At 40.8% G+C, this 22,948-nt stretch overlaps 1 long non-coding RNA gene across 2 annotated transcripts in view; it reads left to right on the top strand.

The window, feature by feature from the left end:
• The first annotated feature begins 1,282 nt into the window (after positions 1–1,282).
• The window catches only part of LOC140504331 (uncharacterized), an 85,987-nt gene continuing 64,321 nt past the window's right edge, over positions 1,283–22,948 (top strand). For both annotated transcript variants that reach the window (XR_011967055.1, XR_011967054.1), the window contains exons 1-2: positions 1,283–1,387; positions 2,874–3,072. This is a non-coding gene — a long non-coding RNA (uncharacterized lncRNA). The remainder of the gene's footprint in view (positions 1,388–2,873; positions 3,073–22,948) is intronic.

The following is a 22,948-nucleotide window of genomic DNA, read 5'->3' as shown; positions in this document are numbered from 1 at the left end:
ATCCCCCAATACATGATGCAAGAGGGTAAATCTCATGGAAAGGCGGTCCACCATCCCCACCATCACCCTGACCAGTTGCTGATTAACTGCTGCCAACAGGGTAAGTAAACCAGTGTAGCTGAAGCAGCAGGGCTCCCCCAAAGGAAGAGGTAGGATACGGTCTATGCCAGGGGTGTCAAACCATTGCCCCAACCCACTTCAATAACTGTCTATCCTTCACTCTGGTGGAGACAGTTCTGGATCCAGAATCCAAGAGTCCAGGAATCACAATGTCACCTAGACCATCAGCTCAGCTCTTTGATAAGGGAAGCAACTCTCATGAAGAAGGGGGCCACCATTTTTGCCACTACTACCCAATACTGACCAGTGGCTCCCAAGGGGCAGATAAGCACTTGAGAATGGCAATGAGACCACAAATCCAGCTGCCATCTAGGTCCCCACCACCATCATCCAGGGAAACTCTCCTGGTGAAGATGAGACCTGTCAACTGTCCTAGAGCTCCCAACTCTTCAGCAATCTCAGGTACTGAAGAGTATGAAAAGATGACTTTTGTCACCAAAGATTCAAGGCCTGCCCTTGATGCATACCAGTTTTGTGACCAGAGAGGAGCAAATCACTTACCCTCTTATCCCAGACACCTCTCAAAAGCTATAGGTTGGACATCTGCATTGAAAGAGGGAGGAAAGTTATAATGATATAATACTTGACAGTCTCTTTGCATAGGGAGGAAAGCATTGGAACAGGAGCCAAAAGACCTGGCTTTGTCAGCTTGGGCAAGTCATTTAACTTTTCATTGCCCCCAGGAAATTCTAAAGCTCTTACAGATCAGGGGAAGGGAAGGTTATAAGCATTTATTTCCCAAGCACTGTGCTAAACTTGTTACAAACATTATCTCATTTGATCTTCACAACAACCCTGGGACATAGGTACTATTGTCATCCCTATTCTACATTTGGAGGAAACTGAGGCAATCAAATGTTAAAATGACTTGCACAGTGTCACACAGTAAGTGTCTAAGGCTAGATTTGAACTCTGACTCCAGGTTCAGAGTTGTATGATGCCTAAACATTTGTGTATCACTGGGAGGAATTTCTACATTAATAAGAACACAGGTTCAGGGTTTGTTTGTTTTTTTTAAATTCACTTTATTCTGCTAAATCAAATTTCAGAAAAAATGTCAGCTGTGAGTATAAAGTCCTTTCCTTGGCCAAGCTGTGGAGGTTCCAGTGGCCAGGCCCCTTCCTTCGGAACTTAGAACTCCAGAATCTAGTGGAGGATTGTTACAATGCACAGAAACTCAAGCCAGTTTACCCCAAAGGCCCTTTACCTTCCCAGCCAGGGATATCATCCACTGGATCTGAGCCGGCAGAGTCCTCCCGAGCCCCAGGTACTGAATGTTTTCCTCATTTCCAGGCAATAGATATTTTTGTAGCTTTTACAAAAACACACAAAAAGGAAAGACTTGGGGCAGGAGGCTGACCCAGCACCATAGACATTCATTCAGAGCTTACAGAGGGAGGGTTTTTTTTTGCCAGAGGAGGTGGGATATGGGAAAGGACAGAGGGTAATAGTCATTGGTACCTGTCCTTCCTGCCTCCATCTTCTTCAAAAAAAAAAGGACAAAAAGAGAGAAAGAAAAGAGTATCTGTGAACCATTAAAAAAAAAACAAACCTAGAAGAGAGAAGAAGGAAGTCCAAAGAGGAATATAGACAAGTGGGGCAATGTTGTTACTACCATATTAAACATAGTACATACTTTAAAAAAATAGTTTGTACTTAACTGAGATTTACAGTTTCACATACCAAAAAAAAAAAAAAAACCAAACAAAAAAACTAAACCCCAAACCAAACCCTACAGTCTAGAGAAGACACAGTACCCACCTTTACAAGACTTATAGTTTAATAGTAGGACCACAATGCCAACAATTGTAACACAGCAACTCATGGGACTGAGAGGCTATTTGGCATAGGAGTAGAGTTGTTGTTCAGTTGGGGTTTTCTTAGCCAAGAAATTGGAGTGGTTTGCCATTTCCTTCTCCAGCTCATTTGACAGATGAGGAAACTGAGGCAAACAGGGTGAAGTGACTTGCTCAGGGTCACACAGTTAATAAGTGTGGGAGGCAGGATTTGAACTCATGAAGGTGAGTCTTCTTGACTCCAGGCCCAGCGTCATATGTACTATGGCACCCCCTAGCTGCCCCCTAGTGAGTAGAGAGGAGCCCTCAAAACCAGGGAGATCTGAGTGCAAATGCCACCTTTTGGCATATTCAGGCTTTGTGATCCTAAGCAGATGATTATATCTCAGTACTGTAGGTAGTCTCCTAAGACTCAGTGGCAGAGACGGTGCTAACTTGCATTGGCAGAGGTCTGGTGTCTTTCCCTAGCAGTGACAAAACCCATTGTTAGAGACTTTTAGAAACGTGTCTATGGGAGGTCCAAGGGGAAAGGTCAGAAGATAAAAAACCAGTCAGAAATAAGATTCAAACCCAGGTCCTCTGACCCCAGGGCTGGTGATCTTTCTACTGTACTCTCTGAGATCTAACAGGGAAGAGACAAAACGACTTTTTTTTTTCCTCTTAATTTTTCACTCTTGTACACTCAAAGAAAATGTTGGACATTCAGGCTTCCTGGTTTTAAGGAGGCAGCTAGGCGGCTCAGTGGATAGAGCCCTGGGCCTGGTGTCAGGAGGACCTTAGTTCAGATCTGGTCTTAGACCCTGGGTAAGTCCCTCAAATATCCTTCAACCTCAGTTTTCTCATCTGTAAAATGGGAATAGCAACAGCACCTACTTCCCAAAGGTAGGTGAAGATCAAAGGAAATCATATTTGTGAAGCACTGGCTATTTAACAAATGCTTTTTCCCTTTCCCCTTAGATTTTCTAAGGTTTGCTGGTGAGACCTCAGGGAAGCTTTTTGTCCTGACATCTGCCTCACCTTCTTTTCTGCCCCAGCATGGCACAGAGCTCAGCACTCTCTATTGTTCGATGACTAGAACAGGGGAGACAAGGAGAGTGGAAAATGTGATCTCGAATGTCAAATTCCTTTGAAGGCTGAGGAAGAGAACTGTGTCCAGGTACTGTCCCAGATGGTTTCTAAGAATTCCTGCTGACATATCATTGTGGAAAAGGCAAAAATGATGCTAGCAGCCCCTGCATAGGATGGGTTCTCAAGGATGTTACTTGGTTGGCAAGACCTGAAGTGTTTCTTGAGATCAAAGGATGGAGTGAAAAAGGGTTATGAAAGAGAAGGCAGGAAAGCTGAGTCTGGGGCTGAGTAGATAAAATGCTGCATTCAGATCTGGCATCATTTCCTAGCTGTCTGACCCCTGGCAAGTCACTTAATCTCATCCCGCCTCATTTTCCTTATCTGTAAAATGAAGATAATAATAGAACCTACCTCCTGGGTAGAGGTTGAGAGAATCCAATGAGGAAATGCAGGTAAAGAGCTTTGCAAACCTTAGAGTGCTATATAAGTCCTAACAGTTATTCATTTCGCTAGACCTCACTTTCCCCAATTATAAATGGAGTGGGTTGTTGGGGTCAGGTTAGAGTAGCTAACAAGGAGGGAAGGTATCACGGTGAATTAGAAAAGGTGTCACACCTGGAGTCAAAGGAACTGAGTTGGAATTCTGGTTCTGCCACTTACTACTTGTGTTACCTTGTATAACCTCTTTTACCTCATCTGTAAAACAATAGGGTCAGGCTGGATGGCCTCTGAGGCCCATTTTAACTGAAAACCTATGATTCTCTGGGTGCCAACCCAGATCACCAACCAGGGCTTTAAGAAGAAAACTTCAAGAAGTGGCACGGAGTGATGAAGAATGTGCTGCCTTTGGAGTCAGAGGACCTGAGTTCAAAGTTTGGTTCTGCTACTTTGTCCCTGAGAGACCTTGAACAAGCTATTTATCCTCCCAGGGTTCATTTCCTCCTCTGTGAGATGGTCTTCTAGGTTTAAATTTGTAAGTTCTCATCATAGCTGCGTTCTAGGAAGCCTTTTCTAATTACATATTTAAGCAAATCTGCCCCTTTAGGGGCTGCAGATTCTAGACACAGAGATGAGCCATTAGCCATAATTCAATTCAATGAATATGTAATAATTAATAGTGACAATCTGGAGAAAAAAGAAAGAAGAGAAGGAGAGGGAGGAGGAGGAGCCGCAGCTAGCATTTACATAAAGCTTTAAGGTCTGCAAAACACTTTCTATACGTTAACTCATTTGATCCTCACAACTCTGGAAAGTAGGAGCCATTATTACCCCCATTTTACAGAGGAAACTGAGGCTGAGTGAGCTTTAGGGACTTGCCCAGGGTCAGGCAACAGAGCTGGCATGTCTGCCTACTAGGTGCTGAGGACACCAAATCAAAAAAGCAATAATCCCTGCCCTCAATATAGCCATTATTAATGAAAGAAAATAATTTGCTAGCACTCTTCTACAGGAATTGTCTCCCCCATTAGCGGGTAAGTTCCTTGAAGACAGGCATGGCCTTGTTTTTTGTTTCTATAACCCTTATACTTAGTACAGTGCTGGGTACACAGTAGGTACTTAATAAACAGGGCTTCAAGCAGTCGTCCTTTTCCTCCAAAGGATCGTAAGATCATAAATTTAGAGATGAAAAGGATCTTAGAGCCCATCAAGTCAAATCCCTTCATTTTACAAATGAGGAAACTGAGGCACAGAGAGGCTTCATTAGCTTGCTCAGGATCACACAGTGTCTCAGGTGGAATTTGAATTCACATCTTTGCTCTAGTTCCAATGTCTTTATCCACTACGCCCTGTTGGAAACCATTTGAAATCACAGAGCCAGCTCCATTGCCTGGGATGGCATCCATCTGGCCCCCAATTTTCATCTCCTGGCTAGCTAACGTGCCATGGTCCCCACTTCCCCTGAAAAGCACGTAATTAGGAAGCTAGCTATGCCCTAATCAGGTTGCTAACCAGGTGGTTGACAGACGAGCTCGATACAAAAACAAACAAGATCGTCAGCATCCACAGATGCCTTTTGTTTTTAATGACAGGAGATGGCATTCTCCTGCTTTTAACTGCTCCTCCAGCAGGCTTTGCTGGAACAAATCAAAGGCTTTACCCAGGCCAGGCAGCTGTTTTCAGAGCCTTCACTGCAGCAGAGAGAGGAGGCTTTGGCCTCCTGATACGGGATATGTCCCTTTCCCAGGGATGACTAGAGAACTTCACCCCTTGGAGGAAATGTCTCTACTTTCCCCTGACCTGGCACCAGTCAACATGTTCTCTGAGATAGCCTGCCATGTGCCAGGTGACTAATCTGAACTCATCAGCACCTGGCCGCCTGCCACATTGTACATTTGGACGTCCCACTTCAAAAGAAAGCAGCAGGGTGAAAATTATCACCTGTCAGCATCTTTAAAATACCACAATTTTCTGCTCACCTGGGTAAGTGCTTATAAGCCTGGGTTTTCTACTACCATTTTTTTTGCAAGAACAACAACAGCGGGTGTGTTCTGGACATGGTAATTATTAGTTATGGACAAGATTGTTATAGCCTGTTTTGTAGTCATTCTGCAGAGACTGAGGATTGTTGTAGTGTCTTGGGACCCCCCCCCCAGCTTCCCACGTGGTCTTATTTCAGACAAACTATTTCAGATTTAAAGATCATAGGATTATAGATTTGTGTGTGTGCATATATGTATAGGTGTGTGTGTGTGTGTGTGTATACACACACATGATATGAAGGAAATGGCAAACCACTCCAGCATCTTTGCCAAGAAAACCCCATGGAAGTCCATGGGGAAATTGTAAAATCAGAAAGAACTAAACACTGAATGGCCACAAATATATGCATAATTATATATATATATATGTATATATATGTATATATATGTGTGTGTGTATTTCTCTCACTTACTACACATACATACATAAATACATACATGTGTGTATCATTCCATACATATTTTCTGGGTGAATCTATCACTTAGTATATGTAGCTAGCCACTTAATACAAGTAGCATGCACGGATGGACATACACAAGGGGAATATGCCTAGTGAAGGTATATGAATGAAGAAGCAACTCACACCTATGGTACTTCCATCCCAGACATCTTTATTCCCTCAAGGCCTGTCCTCTAGTGGTCTAATGAGGTATAACATCTCTGTTGAGTGTGTGGACACGACATGTAGTCTCTATCAGATATTGCTTCCTGTTGGCTTTCTGAGCAGCCTCCTGAATGGTGATCCACTGGACCAGTCAATCACTCTGGTTGCTTCCAATTGTGACTTTTCTAGGCACCAGGTTTTAGAGCTCCTCCACTTCCAGCTTTTGCCTCTAACTGGAGTTCCTAGCTTTGGTGCTACTTCTTATCCATAAGAAAAAATGGATTCTGCTACTCTTCTCAATTTATAGCTCAGGAGTTTAACTTACAGCTCTTTTTAGGAAGTCTAGGTCTTTTCATAACCAGTTATCAGGCTAGAGAAAAACTATTAGCTATTTTTTCTCCTCCATAAGAAGAGTGTCAATCCTCAGAAACTTTGCTGTTCTGGGTATTTATTTCCTCCCCCACAAGAGAGTCCTAACCTCAGAATCTGTGTGTGGAGGTTTTGTCAAGTTCCTACTCATCAAAGGCAGTGTCTCTGTCCCAAGCTTTCATCTGACTTAGGGTTAGGAAGTCACTGTAAATCACTGCTGTGTCTTCTTAACAAAAGGCACTCATTCAGCAACATTTAGGGACTGCCTTGCCAAATAACCTCCAAAGGCTGTCTATAGCCCTTCTCTTTTTCCATCCTCCACCCCATTTTCTTAGTACTAAGATTCTTTTGGTCTCCTACATAAATGAAAGCACAGAACAGAAACAGAAAGGGGCAAGCATGGAAACACAAGTCTCTTTGGCTAAAGCTGTTTCAAGGCAATATCCTCCAGCTTATTCCTCTCAATCTTTTATTTAATTTTTCTTTCTCTATTACGTATGTATGATATGTCTAAGATTTGCATTATTTTAAACCAAGTCCTTGAATAGGACTACATCTAATGCAGATCTTGAACTTAACAAGTCTAAAACCAAACTCATTATCTTGCCTTCTAAACCTTTGCTTGTTCTGAATCTCCCTATTACAGTTGAGGATACCACCATCTTCCCATTCAACCAGTCTCAAAACCTAGCTATCATCCTTAACACCTCACTCTCACCCCCACCATATCCAGTCAGTTGCCAAGCATTGTCACTTCTACCTTCAAATCTCTTGTCTATTCCCCCTTCTCTCTTCTAACACTGCTATCACCCAGGCTCAGTCCCTCATCAGTTCATGTCTGGGCTTATTGCAATAACCTGCTAGTTGGTCTTCCTGCCTCAAGTCTCTCCCCATTTGAACCTATCTCTGATTCAGCTATCAAACTGATCTTCATAAAACTCGGGTCTGACTCTGTCATCCCATTATTTAATAAACTCCAATAATACCTTGCAGGTTCCTTACAATGGTTACCTCCAGGACCAAATAGAAAATTCTCTCTTTGGTTTCATAACTTGTCTTCTTCCTACTTTTCTAATCTTCTTACACTTTACTCCCTTCCATTAGTCTGAAGTCAAGCTACATTGGCCTCTTTGCTGTTTCTCACACATACAATACTCCATTTCTTTATTCAGGGTTTTTGATGGTTCTCTCTTATGCCTGAAATACTCTCCCTCCTCCTATCTGATCACTAGCTTTCTTGACTTCTTTCAATTATTAGCTAAAACCCCACCTTGTAGAAGATACCTTTGCCAGTTCCCCTTAATCTTACAGCCTCCCTTCTGCTATGTCCCAGTTTACTACTTCTAGTCCCAGTTTATCTTCCCTATATCTTGCTTGTACCTACATGTTGTCATGTTGCTTCCCCCTCACCATTAGACTCTGAACTCCTTGAGAGTGGAGTTGGTTTGTTTTCATTTGGTTTTTTGCCTTTTCCTCTTATCTTTAATGCCTAGCACAGTGTATCACATAGGAGGTGTTTAATAAATGATAATTGACTGACTGACAGTTCTGATTCATGAAATGTCAGGCAGCTCTTGGAGTGTGTGGGGTTTTATAAATGGAACCAGGTGCTGGAGTGACCTCCATCAAGCACCACGGAGCAGATCATGTGTACTTGGGAGTGGTGAGCCTTAGTGATGGAGAGAGGAACGAAGGGAAGGGCCATAGAACCACAGAATATCTGAGTTGGAAAGGCCCCAACCCATTTCTGAATGTGAACCCCAACAAGTAGTCATTAAGCTTTTGCTTGCAGACTGGTGCTGACCATTCCACTTTGGAACAGGTCCTTATGTCAAGTCTGAATTAGCCTCTATAAAATTTCCAACCATTCCTCCTTGTTATAACAATAATAATAATAAATAGGTAGCATTTATATAGTGCTTACTATGTGCTGGGCGCTGTGCTAAGAACTTTACAATGATTATCTCATGACCCTCACAACAGGTGCCATGAGAGACAGGTGCCATTATTCTCCCTATTTTACAGATGAAGAAACTGAGACACACAGAGGTTAAGTCTTTTGTTCAACATCACATAGCTAGGAAGTGTTTGAGGCCAGATTTGAACTCAGGTCTTCCTGATTCCAGATCCAGCGCACTATCCATTGTGGCACCTAGCTGCCTCTGGGGCCAAGAAAAATGCTTTCATGTAACATACGTACAAGCAAGTAAAACTGATTCTCATGTTCTTCTATGCCCATATATTCTCTTCTACCCATGGGTGGTTTCACCCATGGCTGCCCCCAAGTTATAGAGTAATATGAAAAAATCCTTTTTTACCTTTGTAGTCTTTAAAGCTATCACAAGCCTTGAATTACATAAGAAGGCAACCCAACAGAGTGGAATGGTTGGAAGTCGGGAACAATGAAGTCAACTCTTAAATCTCTCACTTAGCAGTTGTGTGACTCTGCAAAGTAGGAAGTGGAGAAGGCCATGTAGAATAGTACCATGGGTGCAATACTTGGGAGTAAAAGGACCTAGGTATGACATCACAACTGGGTGACCTTGGGAAAGTCACTGAGACTCCTTATCTATAAAATGTGGGATTTGGACAATTGATGTCTGTGGATAGATTCCAGGGGTTCTACAAACTTGGATAAAGGGGAAAAAATGAGCTCTTATTTCAATAAATTGGTTTTCTTTATCATTCTATGGATTTTATGTTTTTAAAAACATTATTCAAGAAAGAGATGTACAGGCATCCAGAATGTCAGGAACCAAAAAAGGGTTAAGATCCCCAGGACAAAAGTAACTAGTCTAACATGACAGACCAAGAAGATCTGAGTTTCACCTCTTCTCTGACCTTTCCTAGCTATGTGACCGCACACTCATGACTTTTTACCTCTCTGATCCTCCCATCTATAAAATGAATATGATAATACCGCCCCCCCCCACAACCTACCCTCACAGGGTTGTTGTGAAGTACAAATGAAATCAATTATCTACAGAATTTTGCAAACTTTAGAGTGAATGGACCAGAATTTAGTGGAGAGAACTCCCAGTGAGGAAAATTCCATTAACCAATGAGGATCAATACCTTCTCTTCAACTGGGAGTGTTGCCTGGGACCCTAAGTGTTTAAATACCTCATCCAGGGTCACATAGCCAGTATGTGTGGCAGAGACAGGACCTAAACTCAGGTCTTCCTTACTCTGAGCTCACATCCATCACATAGCCTCTCTCTCTTTTCAGACTTTAAAGTGCTATGTGGAGTCTGTGATTATTATTCATCCCTAAGGTTCCTTCCAGCTCTGTATAGATGACTATGATGAGGTGATCTCTAGGGCCCCTTCCAGCTCTGATATCCTTTGATATTTTTTAAATTCTGAAAGATGAATTCACCTGATTTATAGCTGGCAGACAGGTCTCACTTCAGTGGTGATGACGCACGATACCCCACTGTGCCCACATTAGACACGGGCTCTTTGGGGCTATTTTTCAAAAGCTTCAACTTAGCTACCTCCAAAGTGTAAATGCCCCTTGTCAGATTTCTATCTTCTTCCCAATTCACACTTTCCTGTTAATCTTGCCTTCCCCCAAAAGGCCAATTTTTGCATTTTCTGGTAAAAAATGTTTTGTTTGTATCTTCTTAATCCCCTCTTACAGGTGCAGGTCCAATCCAGAGGCATACTATTTGGGCTTCTTTTATTTACTTAATTTTTTCCTTTTCAATCTCTATGAGCTCCCTTTTCTGCCTCCTTTCAATCACAGAGTAAATCCAAACAGGCTTTTGCAATAAATGTCTCAGGACAGAAAGACAAAATTGCCCTCTTTTTGTAAACCACGCAATAGGTTCTTACTTGAGAGATTGCTTGAGAGGGAGGTAAAAAGCTATCCTTGAGCTTAAAAGCAGCAAATGCACAGAAAGTAAGAGAGTGACTCTCTATTTCCAAGGAATGGGCTGGAGGATCTCAGAGAGTGACTGTTCATTTAGTCCACTCATCTTGTCCTGTGTTTGTGACATTTATTTTAGGGTAACAGTTATTTTCAACGTTGTCTGGTTTTATTTATTACTGGGAAATCATAGCTGTGGTATGATTGTAGGATATAAGGGTGAAAAGGATACATACACACACATGTATATGTATACACACACACACTCACAGAATCATGGAATATCAGAGTTGTATAGGACTAGAAAAATATAAAGTTTTTTGCTTAATTTTTCTGAAAGATTGGACTTTTTCTGTTTGGCCCCACAGAGCAGAAGGTGGAAGTTGCACAGAAATGGATTTAGACTTGATGTAAGAAACAATACTTGGAACTGTATCCTAAAGTGGAATGGGTTGCCTTGGGAAGTAGTGGGTTCTCCCTAACTGGAAATTTTCAAGCAAAGTCTGTATTACCACTTGCTAGAGTTATTATAGGGAAGGTCCAGGCCAGCAGCCAGGACGTAGGCCACTGGTTCAAGAAGCTTGGGACAGTGCCCTCTCCATCCTAGGACCAGGGCCCAATTTCACATTCATTAAATAGGCTGGTAAAATGAGCAAAAAAAGAACTTGATGATGAAAAATTACTATGGTGACAGAGAAGATTAAAACATAAACTAGAAGAGGAAAACAATATCAAAACACCTCAAGCTCCTAAAAAAGCTACTGGAAGAGCCCAAAAAGTATTTTTAAAATCAATTAAGAGAATTAGAAGATAATTGGAAAAGAAATGGCAGTGATGCAAGAGAATCATGAAACAAGTCAACAGTTTGGTAAAAGAAGCATGAACAATGGAAAAGGATGTACCAAAATTCACTGAAGAAAACAAGTTCTTGAAAAGTAGAACTGGCCAATGGGAAAAGAAGGTATAAAAATTCACTGAAAACAAACAGCTCCTTAAAAAGTAGAATTGGGCAAATAGGAAAACAGGTACAAAAGCTCATTGAAGAAAATAATTCCTTAAAAATAAGAATTGGGTAATTGGAAACTAATGACTCTCTGAGGCATTAAAATCAATCAAACAAAATCAAAAGAATGAAAAAATAGAAGAAAATGCAAAATATCTCACTAGACAAACATCTTACCTCAAAAATAAATCTAGGAAAAATAATTGAAGAATTATTGAACCACCTGAAAACCATAATTTTAAAAAGAGCCTAGACATTATATTCAATAAATTATCAAGGAAAACTGTCCTGATACCAGAAGGTAAAACAGAAATAGAAAGAATCCACCAATTACCTCCTGAAAGAGATCCCAAAAAGAAAACTGCCAGGAATATTATAGTCAAATTGTAGAACTCCCAGATCAAGGAGAAAATACTGCAAGCAGCTAGAAAGAAACTAATCAAATTCCATAGAGTCAGGATTACACCGAATTTGGCAACTGTTACATGAAAGTATTGGAGGGCTTAGAATATGACATTCTAGAAGGCAAAGAGCTAGGATTACAATAAAAATGGATGACCTTTGTGTCTTTAATGTCTGACCAAGCCCTAAGCACTCCACCTGCTTCAGTCACCTTCAAGGGGTATTGGAAAAATTTGCTCTCATCTGCCCATTCTTTTAGAGGTATGATGGTATATTTAGAAAACTCTAGAGGATCAACTAAAAAATTACATGAAATAATTAACAATTTTAGTAAAGTTGCAAGATATAAGGTAAACCCACATAAATCATTAGCATTTCTTTATATGATCAATAAAGCTCAGAAGCAAGAGATAGAAAGATAAATTCCATTTAAAATAACTATAAATAATATAAAACACTTGAGAGTGTACCTGCCAAGAGAAACCCAGGAACTATGTGAACACAATTACAAAACACTTTTCACACAAATAAAGTCAGATCTAAACAATTAGAAAAATATCAATCGTTCATGAGTAGGCTGAGCCAATATAATAAATATAATAATTAAAATACAATAAATGCATCAATTTACTTATTCAGTGCCATGTCAATCAAACTATTAAAAATTATAGAACTAGAAAAAATGATACTAAAATTCATCTAGAAGAACAAAATCTTAAGGATATCAAAGTAATTAATGAAAAAAGTATGAAAAGAGGTAACCTATCTGTACCAGATCTCAAGCAGTATTATAAAGCAGTAATCATCAAAACAATCTGGTACTGGCTAAGAAACAGAGCTGTGAATCAGTGGAATAAATTAGGTACATAACACACAGTAGTCAATGACCATAATCATCTCATGTTTGATAAAACTAAAAATTTGAGACAAGATCTCAAATTTGACAAAACTGCTAGGAAAACTGGAAAAACAGTATGGCAGAAATTAGGTACAGACCAACATCTCATACAGTATACCAAGAGAAGGTCAAAATGGGTACATGTTTTAAACTGAAAGGGTGATACCATAAACAAATTAGGAGAGCAAGGGACAGTTTACATGTCAGAGTTATGAAGAATTTAGGACCAAACAAGAGACAGAGAACCCAAGATTCAGTCCCTCCAAGGCCTGCTCAGGTCCTGTCTGTGCCTGCATGGTCCACACTGTACTGCACTCTGCTCCCAGCTCAACATGACAGCCACTTCCCGATGACCTTCTAGGCTGTTTTGGGCTGAAGATTTGCTTCACTCCGTCATTCTGTGGAATCTGCAGCTCCAGAATTTGTTTAGAGTTATTTTTTACCCCAATTATAAATGGTCAAATGATTTGAACAGGAAGTTTTCAGATGAAGAAATCAAAGCTATCTATAGTTATATAAAAATACTTTAATCACTACTGATTAGAGAAATGCAAATTAAAACAGCTCTGAGGTACCACCTCAAACCTATCAGAGTGACTAATATAACAAAAAAGGAAAGTATTAGAAGTTGGAGGGACTGTGGGAAAAATTGGAACACTAATGCACGCTGTTGGAACTGTGAACTTATCCAACCATTCTAGAGAGTCTAGAGCTATGGCCAAAGGACAATCATGCTGTATCCCAAAGGTCTGTATCCCAAAGACATCCAAAAAGGGGAGAAAGAACCTGTTTGCACAGAAATATTTATAGCAGTTCTTTTTGTAATGGTGAAGAATTAGAAATTGAGGGAATGACCATCAGTTGGGGAATAGTTGAGCAAGTTGTGCTATACGATTGTACTGGAATACTATTGTGCTTTAAGAAATAACAGGATAATTTCAGAAAAAACTGGAGCTGATGCAAAGTGAAGTGAGAAGAACCACATCATTGTGCACAGTAACAGCCTTGTTGCAATGATGCTCAAGTGTGAATGACTTAGCTATTCTCAGCAATACAATGATCCAAGACAATTTCAAAGGAGTCATGATGAAAAATGTTACCCACGTACAAAGAAAGATATAGTCTGAATGCAGGTCAAAGCATACTATTTTCACTTTATTCATTTTTCATGTTTTTTCTCTTTTTTTGTCTGTGTCTTTTCTTACAACATGACTAATATGGAAATATGTTTTGTATGATTGCACATGTATAACCTATATCTAATTGCTTACCATCTTAGAAGGAGAGAGAGGAGGGAAAGGGAGCGAGAGAATCTGGAATTCAAATTTTTCAAGAATTGATGCTAAAATTATCTTTACGTGTAATTGGGGGAAAACAAAATATTATTCAAAAATAATACTGACAAATAAATACTTGTTGTCTGTTGTTGCCTACTAGGGAACTATTTTTGATGATGAGGAAACTGAGACACAGAGAGGTTAATTGACTCTCCCATGGTTTTACAGTCAATATGTGTCTGGGTCTGAGTCTGGCTTTCTAGTCATGATGCCATGTTATCTAGTACTGAGTAAGGATTTAATAAATGCTTGTCAAGTTGAATTGAATTGATCTCAGAGGTGATCTATTTCAAAGCCTCCTGAATTAAGATGCCTCTGGACAATATCTCCAAATGGTGATCCAACCTCTGCTTGAAGACTTCCAATAAGGAGGAAGCTGCCATCTCCCATATCATCCTGTTAAGCCTTTGAATAGCCCTAAAACTTAGGAAATTGTCCCACAAACCCCAAAGTCTCTTTGTAACTTAGTCCTAGTTCTGCCCTCTAGACCCAAACATAAGTCTGTTCTCTCCCCCATCCCCCCACATGATATACCATGCCCTGCCTTCACTCACACCCTCCCTCCAATCTTCTCTTTTTCAGGATAAAATTCTCTATTTCTTCCATTCCTGTTATGGCATAGTCTTGAGGCCATTCATCAGCCTGGTGCTTTGAATGTTTTCTAGCTAATCAATTTATAATTACACCTACCATGTTCCAAGTACTGTGCTAGGTTTCTGGGGAGGCAGAGGCAAATATAAAACATTCCCTGACCTCAAGGGAAATTGTATTGGATAACTTCAAAACCTGTGGCTCAAATTTGGGATTCTGTGAAAGACTTTCAAAAACTTATCAATGTCTTTAAAATATGGCATCCCAAACTGAACATGGCCCCTTTCCTTTCTCCATAATCTGTCCATTACCACAGAAATACAATGACAAGGGGGAACTGATACACTGAGGTACTTATCTCCATGCCTCATCCTGTCTTTTTCATCCCATAGGAGAGTGAGGCTATAGCCTTATCACCTCTCAGGGACTAAATTTGGAGGGTTCCTACTGGGAGGTGTGAAGGAAATATCTATAAAGGCCTACTCTCAAAGATAAGTAACAAGATTACAAAGCTTTTGAGAGCCACAATATTAAACTATTGACCCATACTTCCCTTGTCCACTAAAGCTGAGATGATATCAGCTCATGGTTGTCAGAGGGCTCAAGAAGACTATACATTATTCAAAAGTAACAAGATAAGTTAAAAGAGAGGAGGGCAAAGAATTGCGTTATATGGTATAATGTATTCATGTAAAGAAATTCAGGAAAAAGAAAAGAGAGAATAGTGGAGAGATTTGCAGTAAAGACTTAACAGAAGCAAAAACAGATGATGTCATCATGAAATTAGACCACCAGAACAGAAAGAAGAAATAGATACAATTTTGGGGAAACATCATAATACTGCATGAATGTGTCATGTAATAGTAATGGTAGACAAGTTATTGAGACATCTCTACTGGAGCCGTTTCCGACAAGAGCAAAGGAGTTAATGACATCTTGGCTGATCTTCATGATCATTTCATCCTTCAAAAGATGAAAGTGCCAACACAGGGAAATTTTATTTTGGGTCTGATTCTCATGAATAAAGAAGAGCTGGTGGAAATAGAAGGAAAATGACCACCCCCTATAGAATTCATGATAGAGAAGGAGAGGAAAGCTAGGCACAACACAGCGCACACCCAGGACAGCTCCAAGGATCTATGTTAGATTTTATACTGTTTGATGTTTTTAACCATTGATTAAATGGATAAAAATGTCATTGGATAAAGGCACTGATGACATGCTTATCCAATTCGCAGGTGACATAAAGCCAAGAGGGAAAGGTAATACACTAAAGGGGGACAGAGTCTTGTATTCAAAAGAATTGTGACCAGCCAGAATATTGGGTTGAATCAAAGATAATTAAATTGAGTAGGGATGAATGTAAAATTTTACATTTGAGCTGGAAAGAGTCAATCTCATTAAATCAAAGATTAAGAAGACATGACTAGACAGTGGGAGAGGGGGACGTTAAGTGGACATCTAGTTAAATGTTAGTAAGGTGATATGGCAACCAAGAAGACTAATGCAATCTTAGACTAGCATGATATCCAAGATTATGGAGGTGAAGTACCATTGTGTTGAGGATTGTGTTCAGTTCCAGGCCCCATTGGGAGGGACTTTGATAAACTGGAAAATATCTAGGAGGGAGCAACTAGAGAACAGTGAAGGGCCCTCCAGATCATATTACATTGTATGAGAATTAGCTGAAAGTGCTGGGAATGTATGGCCTGGAGAAGAGATGACTCAGAGTTAATATCATAGCCATCTTCAATTACGAATTATGCAAAGGACTTTCAGGTGGAAGTAGGTTTGCTTGGTCTAGAGGGAGAAACAAGGAACAATGAGTAGGAATTGCAGAGAGTCAAATGTAAGGTTTCTATAAGGGAAACATTTTTAATAATTAGAGCTGTCCAAAAGTAGAAGGGAAGTGATAGGTTCTTTTTTTTTTTTTTTTTTTTTGAGATCTTAAAGCCAAGATGGTTGATCACTCATCAAGTATGATGTAGAAAGAATGCTTTTGTCTTATACTAGTTGGCTTGAGATCCCTTCCAACTCTGAGATGCTGGGCTTCTGTAAAATTCCAGATCTTTGGAGTTTTCTCAGATGAATTGCTATCTAGCCACTCCTCCTCCTATCCTCTACTTGACAAGTAGATTTTTGGACCCAAGGATAAGACTTTAAATTTACTATCATTAAATGTCATTTTGTTAAATTCAATCCAGTATTTTAGCCAACGGAAATGGTTTTTGGTTTCTGAATATCACCCAGCCAATTATTTGGCAGATTAATAAACTGGAGTCCAAAAAGGTAGAGTTACTTGTTTGGGGTCTCGCAGTAAATTAGGACTAGAAGTCAAGTATCCTTAATATAAGTTTTAAAGTTTGCAAAGTTTTTAGAGACATTACCATATTACATTACCACACTAACCATGTGAGATGGGCAGGCACTACAGGTATCTTTACACCTAGTTCACAGATGAGGGAAACTATAGTTCAGAAAAGTTAAGTGATATGTATAATTGATATCACTTTGCTTGCCTTCTCAATGGGTGGGGGAGGGGTGGAAGGGAAAGAGAGAATTCAGAAACCAAATTTTTTTTAAAAGAATGCTTAAAATAAATGAATGATAAATTAAAAAAAATTATTGATGTGCCAATGGCTACACAGGTTGGTAAGTGCCAATCTTACCAAAGAGTCTTCTTGACTCTGGTCCAGCCCTCTCACTTCCTACTTTAAGCTTCATTTTCTGTTGTTGTTTCTCTTTCATTCTTGAAGAGGACCATGACATCATGGAGGTGATGCCATGATTTGCAAGTGAATTGGATTTAAGTGAGGAAGGACTGGGCAAAGTTACCAACCTCACTTTCTCCTCCTGAGTCATGTGGGTGTAGCGGTGAACGAGTCAACTGGAGATGGCCTCGATGCAGTGGGAAGCTTCCTTTCCTAGTATTGTCCTAGACCTCTGTCCAGGATCCTTAACGCTTACCTGTAAGGAATTTGATTTTAAATTGCTTTGCAGCTTTTCTCCCCATTGGGAAGATTGGTACTGATCATTCCTCCTTCATAAGTGAACTTTGGTGACATACTCAGGAAGAGTGAACTGGTCCTCTTAGAAAGAAGGCTCATTCTTTGCCACTAAACAGAGGCAAGGAAGAAAACCTCGGAGGTTTAATGCAACTTGTCTGTTTTGTGTTTGAAAGATATGAATTAGCCTGTCAAAATAGAAAATGGAAAGTGTTTAACCAGTGGGGGCATTTGAACTAACTGAGTCTTGAATCCGTAGCAGTACTGGGTATCCTTGGCAACTGTTCAGGGAGAGCAGTCTGGTAACACCAGACTCTCAAACTGAGGACATGGAAAGGTTATCCTTTCAAAGCTCATTGTGTCTCGGATCCAACTGTCTGCAGGCTGTGCTTTGGAGCCAAGCCTGTTGAATGCAGAGGAAGGTGTGGGTGGCAGAATCAATCCCTTTGAATAGCAATATCACCCTTTTCAACCAGCTGTGCCATCTTTGTTAAGCATCTTGCTGGTTAAGAGGGGTCAGAGGGTAGTATCTTAACCTGCTAGAAAGCAGACTCTAGGGCACCTCCTTGTTAGGTGTCTAGCCCTCCAAGGCGTTGCCTCTCTGTGCTGGGGCTCTCTTCACCTGGCTTCTGCTACTTGTCCTTTAACACTAGTAAAGTCAAGTATAATGCACAGGTTTCTGAAATCCACTTGTCTTTTCCCACCATTGAGTGCCTGCTGGAAAGTGCTTCCTTTTACGAATTTAACTCTGTTCAATTCAACAAGCATTTCAATTTTTAAAAAAAATCCACTTTGATTGATGGTTTTCATTTTTACTTTGCCTAAGTTCCTCTCCAATATCCCTTCTCCCACCCTCTTCTAGAGAGCTCATACCTTATAACAAAGAATGTTTTTGTAATAAAAAGAGGAAAAAGAGAGAATTAAAGAAACAAAACCCAATACATTGAAAGAAATTGGAAATATGTGCAACGCTCCACACCCATGAATCCCCTACTTCTATAAAACAGTGGGAGGAGAGGTCTGTCTTCTTTTGGCCCACATTTGTTCTTGGTGATTTTGTAATATTTACTTTTGATTTTTTAAAATTTACTATCTTCCGTTTCTGCATTACCTTCATTTCCCCAATACATCCCTACCCTTCCCTACTCAGGCAATCATCTCTTCTGACAAAAAGAAAGGAGTAGGGAGAACAGTTCAACAAAACAAACCAACATATCAGCAGCATTCAACAGTATATGCACTGCTCTGCACCCATAGGCCTCCACCTTTGCACAAAAGGGAGGGAGGCACCTTGCACAGGTATTATTTGGACCCAAGCTTCGACAAGTATTTCTTGAACACTTGTAATGTACCAGCTCTCATGCCAGAAGCTGGTGATGGAGAGACAAAAGGAAAACGGTTCCTGACCCTAAGGAGTTTACCTCCTATAGTGTGGAAGCCTTCTGTATCCAGAGAAGTAAATACCACGTAGATAAAAAGCAAAAACGCAGATAGACAGCTCAAGAGAGGAGGGGGAACAGATAGAGACAGAGAAAGAGGAAAAGAAAGAGGGGAGGGAGAGAGAGAGAAAGGGAGAAAGAGAAAATAGAAGAGGAAGAGAGAAAAGAGGACAGAAGAGGAGAGGAGATGAAGAAAGGGAGGAGGGAGGAAGAGAGGGAGCAAGAAAGAGAGGAGGAAGAGAGAGAGGAGGAAGAGAGAGAAAATAGAAGAGGAAGAGAGAAAAGAGGACAGAAGAGGAGAGGAGATGAAGAAAGGGAGGAGAGAGGAAGAGAGGGAGCAAGAAAGAGAGGAGGAAGAGAGAGAGGAGATAAAGGACAGAGGGAGGGGAGGAGGGAGGATCAGGGAGTGTACTGACTCAGACTGGAGCAGCTTCAGGTGGCTGTAGGATGCTTAACCTTTCAGTGCCTCTGGGTAATTCTCTAAGATGACAAGAGTAGGAGAGCAAATACCTGAGGATCTACACTGATAGAGGGAGTTTCCTTACTGGGAGTTCCCTAGACAAATGAAATCACAGGTAGAGATGCCCCTAACAAAATGTGGAGGGGCAGGTGAGCAGCGTTTGTTCCAATCTATAAATTCTCCACTGTAGGAACTGGCACGTGTTTAGCATTAATATCATATTACTTTATAACTTTTCACCTGAGCTCTTCAGGTGTTTTATAGATAGTTTATAGTTCATTTTCATAACATTCTTGTGGGGCAGGCTGTGAGGACTGCAGTATTTTTCTGGATATAAAAAATCAGGCTCAGAATGACTGTATCATGTACTGCACCTGAGGCTTTTGGGGGGCTATTTGTTTTCAAGCCTCCAAGGTAGGGTACAAGTTGACATTGACAGTTCTTGCACATGTAGATGCTTGGCTCCATGTTTCTTGGCCCCTGGTATTCCCTGGAGCATCCTCCTCTCCTCTCCAGCCTTTTTTTTCCTTCTACCCCCTCACTTCCATCACCTGCCTCCTGCCCACTGAATCTTACAGTAACATTTAAACCTGTGGGATTTCTGTCACAGTGAGTCAAGAGAAAGCTGGAGTCCCTGGTTCAAAACTGGGCCACGCTTCAGAGGTATGTGTCCGCAGGTCATGGGATGGAACCAGGAGGGCCTGTCTCTCTGAGCACCTACTAGAACATAGGCTGGGGCATCTATCATAGTGCTGAGACCCAAGCCCAGACTCAGGCTTCTCCAGCCCATCCCCCACATAGCTGCCAAGTAGATTTTTCCTGAAGTACAAATCAGCCTGTGTCACTCCCTTGCTTAATAGACTACAATGGCTCCCCTTGCTTCTAGGGTCAATTGCAAACTCTTCTGCATGACATTTTAAGAGCTCTTCATGACCTGCCTGCAACCTACCTCTCTAAGATTGTTGGATAGAGCTCTTGACCTGGAGTCAGGAAGACCTGAGTTCAAATCCAGTCTCAGATACTTGTGAGCTGTGTGACCCCAGGCAAGTCACTCTTCTTCTGTCTGTCTTAGTTTCCTCAACTGTATAATAGGGCTAATAATAGCACCTATTGCCTAGGGTTGTTGTGAGGATAAAATGATATAATATTTGTAAAAAGGACTTGGCACATAGTAGGCACTTATTAAATCCTTCCTTCCCTTCTTGTACTGTATACTCCAGTTGACTTTTTGCTATTTTTTTCATACAAAATATTCTGTCTCCCATTCCTGGGCCTTTGTCCACCCCATTCCTAAGATGCACATCTGCACCCTAAAATCCCTACTTTCATTTACAGCTCAGCTCAAGAGCTATCTCTAGATGAATCACCCCAAGTGCTATAATGTCTCCCCAACTCTCCTCCTAAGATAGCCTTATATGTATAACTTCTTATGATTTTTATCCCAATTTCTACTTTCAAAGAGGAGTCTTTGGTCCTAGAATAAGGCTACATATCCAGTTAAGAATTCTAAGGGTGTCCCCAAGGAGTTAGGAGTGAGTCTCTGATGCCATTGGCTCAAGCTCCCACTGGTGCACTTGCCCTCAAGATTATCTCTGTCAGAGAGGTTTAAGTAGCTTTTAGAAAGGGGCATTTGCTAAGACAGTACATACAATTAGAACAGTTGGTACAAAACATCTCCCCAAAAGTTTGTGTCACATTCTTCTGTCAGTCATTCAGAGAGTCTAAGGGATAGGGGGCTCCATTGTAGAGGACATTCATGGCCAAGGAGTGTCTCAGCTCCTAGTTGCTAAAAGACTTTCCCTCCCAAGCATAGAATACTCAAGAAGTTCCCTTAAGCTTGGTGTAGATTCTTTACTGAGCTCCTTAAGGAGTTATAAATCTGTGTCCAGACTGTCCTTGGCTTCCAATGCAGACACTGTCATCAGCTGATTGGAGAACGAGTTAGGACACTGATGAGAAGATGAGAAATCCAATATCCTCCAGGCCCCTAAAAGGTTGACCAAGGCCAGGCTCAGACTTTCCCTGCCCACCCCATGCCATTCTTCCTCAGGAATTTTACTGGAAAGTCCTTCTTGCTCCATTCCCCAGAATGATTCCAGTTCTAACAAGCTTTAAAATGTATAGATAGCTTGTAAGGTATGTCCAAATTTCTTCATCCTTTCTGAAGAGAACTTCCATATGATGTCACTCCAGTTCCAAGGACTTCAAGCTCTTGGTCTAAAACCCATGACTGAGATTGATAGATTGCTTGATTGATCATTTTTCATTAACCTGGTTAAGGGACCATGGCCTCTTACTTTCAGTGTTGGGATAGGTCTTGATTGAATAAATCAATCAACTTAACACTTATTTGTATGCAAAAAGAACACGTGGGATAGGGAAAAGAGAGAGACAGAGAGTGAGGCAAAGAAAGAGAGAGAGAGAGACAGAGACAAAAAGACAGAGGGAGACAGAGACAGAGAGAAAGCTGGACTCAAGAAGACCTGGGTTTAAGTCCTGCTTCTGACACGCACACTGACCTGATGACCCTGGGAGAGTCACTCCATCTCTTTCCACTTCTACTCTTTTCCACTAAAACCACAAGTTGCAAAGAAAGTTCCAATCTGCATTGGTAAAAGAAATTTCTCCTCTGGGAGTTTCCTATATCAATGAAATCACAAGTCTAGGCCTTATCTCTGTATCTTCCTATATTTTTATGTACTTACATGTACATATGTTATTTCCCTCAAAAAAATGCAGGTTCCTTGAGGGAAGCAATTGTGTGTGTGTGTGTGTGTGTGTGTATCCCTAATGTCAAGTATATAGGGCAGCTAGGTGACACAGCACATAAGAGTTCTGGGCTTTGAGTCAGTAAGACCAGAGTTCCAATCTGACCTTAGACACTTACTAGCTGTGTAGCCCTGGGCAAGTTACTTAACTCTCTTTGCCTCACTTTCTTCATCTGTAAAATGAACTGGAAAAGAAAATGGCAAACTACTCCAGTGTCTTTGCCAAGAAAACCCCAAATGGGGACACAAAGAGTTAGAACGCAACTGAAAATGACTAAACACAATGCCTAGTACAGTGCCTGGTACATGGCAGGCCTTTAATAAATATCTGTTGATTGATTAATGTTGTATCTCCCTAGTGGAACATAAGCCCCTTATGGGAAGGAGTTGTTTTCCATTTGGTTTTTTATCTCCAGGGCTAAGCAGAATAAATCCCTGAAGCTTTTGGGTAGGACTGCCTTTATTCTTCTGACTTGTGGTACAATTCACAAAGATAAAATGACATTATTGGTGCCTCATATTCTAAGTGTCTGCTATTACATGGAACACTTGGCATGACCTGGAAATGCAGTATCTAGTAATTAAGCACTTCAATATCCTTGCCTTGCTAGACAGAGCGTGTTGTGCTGGCAGGAACCCTGAATCTGGAGACAGTGCACAGAAGCTGCAATACCAGCTCAGCTCCAGGTTACCTTAGAAGCTCAGAGTTCTCCTCTGTAAAGGAAGAGAGTTAGAT

This window comes from Notamacropus eugenii, chromosome 5, assembly GCF_028372415.1.
Source record: "Notamacropus eugenii isolate mMacEug1 chromosome 5, mMacEug1.pri_v2, whole genome shotgun sequence".
Taxonomy (NCBI): Eukaryota; Metazoa; Chordata; class Mammalia; order Diprotodontia; family Macropodidae; genus Notamacropus; species Notamacropus eugenii.
Note: the sequence above shows the minus strand (reverse complement) of the source record. Positions and strands in the feature narration are given on the sequence as shown.